This window comes from Notolepis coatsorum, assembly GCF_963971535.1.
Source record: "Notolepis coatsorum genome assembly, chromosome: 5".
Lineage (NCBI taxonomy): Eukaryota > Metazoa > Chordata > Actinopteri > Aulopiformes > Paralepididae > Notolepis > Notolepis coatsorum.
This window is the reverse complement of record NC_140169.1, coordinates 148285855-148292418: the sequence shown is the minus strand read 5'-3', so window position 1 is coordinate 148292418 and position 6564 is coordinate 148285855.

Sequence of the window (6564 nt, the reverse complement as noted above, 5' to 3'; positions counted from 1 at the left end):
GCCTAAAGGGTCTACTGTGAAACAGCACCCCGGCGGAAGGGCCGTTCGGTATATGCTGTGCACCATGTCGCAACCTCCACAAACCTGACCCCTCCATAGAGGTCGAGGTCCAAGAGAAGGCTGACACGATTGGCAGACGTCATGAAAGGTGCGGGGGCACACTCGCGGGCAGACGGGGTCAAGCCTGGCCTCAACCCGAGAGTCAACTCTGCTACCAACACACCGGGGAACCAACCTCCCCCCTATGTTTAGTTTAACAGGAGGCGGTTGTTCCTTTAACCCACCAAGAAAAAACTCAGAAACATAACTGCGCGTACACACCGGCTATACAGGCAGTACAAGTGTTTCAGTTTTCAACGGGGTTAACCCAGGCCAACAGGTCGACGAGAACGATTTCGGATCTGGGCCCGGCGGACCGGCACCTACACAGGGATGCCAGAGGGGTTCAATAGAAAATCTCCTCGACAGCCCCCTCCCATCCCTGCCCAGCAGGGGAAGGGAGGGGCGAAAACGCAAGGTACAACACAATATGGACCAAGCACACACTGTGAAGGACACGCGTGTCGATCCAAAACATCACAGAGGGCGCCACCAAGATGGTCAGTACGTGAATGCACTGCACCTGGTGGCCCACCCCATGGGCGTGAGACCCCTCCGCCAATGCTTTGATCTACTCCGTCATCTCCCCCCGGAGATGAATGAGAGTTGTCGAGTCTAACCTAGTACACTGGCGCTCGGAAGAGATAAAATCTCCTTCCCAGTCGCTCGAATAAAAAACGCTGTTTCTATGAATGAGCAACCAGCCCATGACGTGGTTCCACACTGAAAGCACCCAGGGCCAGCGCTAAGTACACGTCGAGACCCAAAAAACACATCAAGTTCAAGTTCAAGTTCAAGTTCTTTAATAGTTGTCATACAGAAGTACAGAATACTTTCATACAAAATGCTTCTTACTGTTACACTCCAGAGACTGTGCTAGACAAGATAGTATCAAATAACATAATAACATAATATAGCATGAATTTAGAAGAAGAAAATGAGGTCACAGTGTTCGGTATAGACATATGTACAATGTTCTGAGTTACCATATAATATACAATACACAATACTATGCAGTGTACTAATGTACAGTACTATCTAGTGCAAAGCAGAAATGGGATGAGGTACAATTTTAGGTACAATTTACAGTAAGGTGTACGAGTTGTAGTGCAATCCTTCATCCATAAATATAAATATAAAGTGTGGGGAGTGGGTGTTACAGTGTGTTTGTTTAAAGTGGGTGTGTGCTATAAAGTGTGTGGAGTGGGTGCTACAGTGTGTTTGTTTAAAGTGGGTGTGTGCGTGTGGATGTGTGTGCTATGTGCGTTTGGTGGTTGTTGTTGTGTAGTGTTCATTCATTGTTCGTTTAGCAGCCTGATGGCCTGGGGATAGAAGCTTCTTCTGAGTCTTTCTGTGCTCGCCTTGAGACTCCGGTATCGCTTGCCTGACCGCAGCAGTTCAAAGAGGCAGTTGTTCGGGTGACTGGAGTCTTTAATGATTCTCTTAGCCTTGCCCTTGCAACGCTTGTAGTAAATGTTCTGGAGGGTGGGGAGCCCCCCTCCAATTGTGCGTTCGGCTGAACGTGTCACTCTTTGTAGTCTGCTTTGGTCTTGTGCAGTGCTATTCCCAAACCAGGAGGTGATGTTGCCGGTCAAGATGCTCTCTATTGTACATGAGTAGAAGTTCTTAAGGATCTTCTGGCTGACTTGGAACTTCCTTAGGCGCCTGAGGAAGTAGAGGCGTTGTCGTGCCTTCTTCACAACACTGTTAATGTGTGTGGTCCATGTCAAGTCCTCGGATATGTAGGCCCCGAGGTACTTGAAGCTGTTGACTCTCTCAACCGGTGCCCCGTCGATGCTGAGGGGGCTGTAGTCCTTGACCCCCGACCTCCTGAAGTCCACAATCATCTCCTTTGTTTTGCTGACGTTCAGGGAGAGGCTGTTTTCCTGGCACCATCCCGCCAGGACCTTGACCTCTTCCAGGTAGGCCCTCTCGTCGTTGGCAGAGATCAGGCCCAGCACCACTGTGTCGTCAGCAAATTTGACGATTGTATTGCTACTCCGCTGAGCCACACAGTCGTGTGTGTACAGGGAGTAGAGGAGGGGACTCAGAACACAGAGTCAGCTTGTTCAAATTGGAGTTCAATTTTATCCCTGTAGCGCCGTTTGGCCTCTGACACTGTCCTCCTTACGTTGTATCGCGCCACCTTGTGGTCATTCATGTTGCCTGCCACTAGGCCGTCGTTGTATGCTTTGGTGCGCTCTCTCAGAGCTTCACGGACGGATTTGTCTACCCAGGGTTTTTGATTTGGGTAAACTTTCATTTTGGTAGTGGGGATTGTTTCTTTCACCCTAGTACAAACATAGTCCAGCACTGTCTCCGTGTAGACATTAATGTTATCTGTGTCGCGGAACACATTCCAGTCTGTATAGTGAAACACTGACCGGATCGTCTCCTCTGACGTCAAATCCCATTTCTGCATCTCTCGCGAGACTACGGGAGTACTTTTAATTCTCTGTTTGTACTTTGGTGAAAGAAAAATGGACGCGTGATCTGATTTACCAAAGCCACTATCAGAATGAGCCTTGTAGCCACCTTTAAATTGCGTGTAACAGTGATCTAGGATGTTACCGCCTCTGGTGTTGCAAGTCACATGCTGATAGAAGTCAGGCAATACCTTTCTCAGATTGGCGCTATTGAAATCTCCCAGCACCACAATGGCGGCGTTAACGTTAGCCACTTGTATTCTATTTACCTCGTTGTGTAGTCTGGAGAGCGCAACCTTGTTGCTGGCTTGCGGTGGAATATACACTCCGATCAGGACGATCGCCGTTAACTCCCTCGGGAGGAAGAAAGGACGACACTTGATGGTTATATATTCCAGTTCTGGGGAGCAGTGGTTGGATAATTCCTTCACGTTAGTTGGATCGCTCCAATTTTTGTTAAACATGAAGGCAATACCTCCTCCACGTTGTTTACCGGACTCTGATGGTAATTCTAATAAAAAGAACAGACAACGTTCCCTCCATGCCGTCTGGGACGAGCAGCAGGAAGCCGGCCAAACAAGACACAGATATGGGTCCCATATGACGCGTGAGAGTCAACACCGCTCTGTATATAAGAGGGAAGACAGGGAACCCCCAGAGAGACCTTCCACATGAGTAACAATTGAAAAGATATGTGTAAACATTGAGCCACGTGACCAAAAGCTCAATACATATTTAAATAGAGAGTAGAGCAGAAAACGAACAGTTTCCAACGCATCGCATCACCCAATCTTGACAATGACAGTGGTCCACAATATGGAGCCTGAAAGAACTCACGGAAGTCTCATGACCAATAGAAATGCGCCCAGTGACATATTCTATGGCTGGGGAAATCCCGTGATCCACCTGTCCAAATATGGCGTGGGACCAGGGAACTCCCCTTCCCCTCCCTGTGACGCGCTGACCCCACAGCGTGACAGGAAGACCGAAGAACAGGAGGTCCAACCCCCTGGCCAATCAGTAAAAGGGGGGAGGGGTTTATCAGTTCACCCCCTATGACCCCACACCCCGGATACGATGAAAACAACAAGCAGCGCATGATACCAGTTGTCTAGCATGCTACATGAAAAAGCGTATATCCTCTAGGATAAGCTTAACAGTTGCACGCCAGCCACAGACGATAAACTAGTTTGTGTAAAAAACGGCGTTGCTTCTTCCGGACATCACCGGTGGCATCAGATCGGGGGAAATGGGGTTGGAGCACGGAGCGCTCCTCCTCCATCCCTGCAGGCTGCCGTCATCTGCTGCATGGCCGACCTGAATAATCCAGCATCGGAGAGGGGGGCCGTGAGCAGCGGAATCCTCCTCTGGTCCGGCACCCGCGCCTGCTCCAGCCAAAGGTGGCGCTGGATGAGAGTGGCCAGGGCGCGCTCCTTCCCGGCGGCTATCGCCTGCAGCTGGGTAAGGTGCAGGATGGCTCCAGCCGCCTGGGCGTGAAGGTATCGTTGATGGTCATCCAATACCGACCCGCCCGCCATCAGCCCCGACATGTAGCACGCCAGCTGCGCGATGTTGGAGGTCGCAGCCAGGCTCTGAGTCGAGGCGCTGTACACCTGGTCACTCCACGATGCCAACTGCCTAGCCGACTTCCCCTGGGGAACCGGCTTTCTCAACGGCTCCCACACCATTTCGGGGCAAAGTATGGCTGCCATCGGGCTATCAAGCCGAGGCACCCCGTCCTTAAGCCCCTGGACCAAACCCACCACCCGCGTGACTGGCACATAGGCGGGGGTAAGGCCAACGATGCGGGATATTACCTGTCCCTGTGCCACGTAAGCCTCCATTGATGGGAAGAATGGGCAGACAACGCCCATCTCTCTCACAGGATGACGTTGCCAGAGATGACCTATCATGTCATCAGGAACCGGTGCTGGCAGTGGCTGCGGCAACGCCACGTCATTAGTGGCTGCGGCGGCCGCCATGAGCTCGGGGAACAAGGCAAGCAACTCCCCTTGCGTACCTTTCTCCACGTCACTCGCGTCCCTCACGTACGCCGCCAACGTCCAACGTGGCAGATAGCTGGGCATCTTGTCTCGGGGTCGGAGGTTCTAACCCAACCCTGGAGTACAAGGGACCCCAAGGAGACGCAGCACTCCCTTCCACTCCCCGAGGGGGAGAGTGATACGTCTCTACTGGGGCTTCGAACAAGAGAGCTCCCGCCCCCTCCATGCAATCCTCAGTTTCCATCAGAAATAGAGAAGAGGCAAGAGAACTCTCGTCCGACTCCAGCACAACACTAAAACCAGGCCGCTCACCCCTGCTGCTCGCCGACGAGAGCCAGCCGAGGCCAAGAGTCTGCCACGCAAATCCTCGGCCACCAGAGGAGCTGTAGGCCGACTGTCCACTAGCGGGGGAACCAGGGCCGGAACCATCTCACAGGAGATGGAGGCTCAACGGCCCCTCTGCGAGGCAAACTCACCACCGGGCGCCGCTCAGGCGCACCTGGCTGCCACGACCGCAGAGCCAGAGACGCCCCACGACGCACGGAGGACGCTGCGATAGTGAAGCGCTGGTGGAGGGTAACGTTGTGAGCGTCTAGACCCTCCGATGGTGAAGACATTATCTCTTAGTTTTTTCGTAAATTTGCGAGAGAGAAAAAACAAAGATACAATGTCAACGTAGCTCCTTTCCAACAACTATTTCAGCACTAAACTTAAAGTGGTGTATACAGGCACTTTACGGTGGTGAAAATAGGGAAGGAGCTGATGGTGTGGCCACGACCCCGCTTATATAGAGGAGCGGATGTGGGTGTGGCCAGGCGGATGGGTGTGTACATGTGGAGAAAATTATTCATTATTAGATTGGATAAAGGGATAGTTCCAAGAGAGCAGAGCGTAAGCTATACGATAATATAACCATGGTGCTTTAGTACCATCCTCGCTCACTATTACCAAGGCAACAAACCAATATCCGGTTAGGGCGGTTGAAAACATTGGTGTTTTAGTAACATTTAACGATTTATATTATAGCATTCAAATGTTTTATGAAATGTTACCCCCCCCCCTAAAATAGAAAGGCATGCCATAGAGGGCTAATGGGGATCACACAATGGCTACGGGCCATTGTAGGCTATAGACCTTTTTCAACCTTCACCACTCAAGTGTATTTCCTATCGCAGTGTTAATAGCCAGGGGTGAAACGACCTCGGGTCCAAGCGGCCCCCTCACAGCGCTGCTCCCTTGAACAAAGGTCTATAGAGTAATATAATTTGAAGGTAGAATTATCTGAAAACATCTTGAAAGGGAACCTGTGAGGAAAAGGTCGGCGGAGGTTAAAACTGACTCATGGTTTCAAACTAAGTTTCCGGTCGGTCAGCGGGGGTAAGTCACGACTCGCTCTCTCTTCACCTCGCTTTCATATTCACTTCAGTGCTGTTCTCTCCGTGGGTGAATCCGGGAGCGATCAGCCCGCCACACAGCCTGTCACACAGATCCATCTGATCCCTGTGAAAATACACGTAGCCTTCCTCACGGGAACAGAATGAACCTTCGTCTTCACAGCTGTGGACGGTTTCACGTAGAAGTTATTAGGTGTGTGTGATGTGGCCAGAGGAGGAGGAGGACCGGGGAGTTACAGAACGTTTGGTCTGCAGAAAACCACAGACGGTGAGAGAGAGAGAGAGAGAGAGAGAGAGAGAGAGAGAGAGAGAGAGAGAGAGAGAGAGAGAGAGAGAGAGAGGAGAGAGAGAGAGAGAGAGAGAGAGAGAGAGAGAGAGAGAGAGAGAGAGAGAGAGAGAGAGAGAGAGAGAGAGAGAGAGAGGCTCAGCCTCTCATATCACTGTGTTTTTCCATTCGGCTAATATCACAGTCGATGTGTGATATTGCTCTTTCATCACGTGTGTGTGTGTGTGTGTGTTGGCAGATCTGAACAACACAGGCCTCAGCTCTGCACTCACAATACACACACCAGCTACAGACAGATTGGTTAGCTCATTAGTACAGAATCACCTCCTGCTCCCTCTTACACATGCACACACACA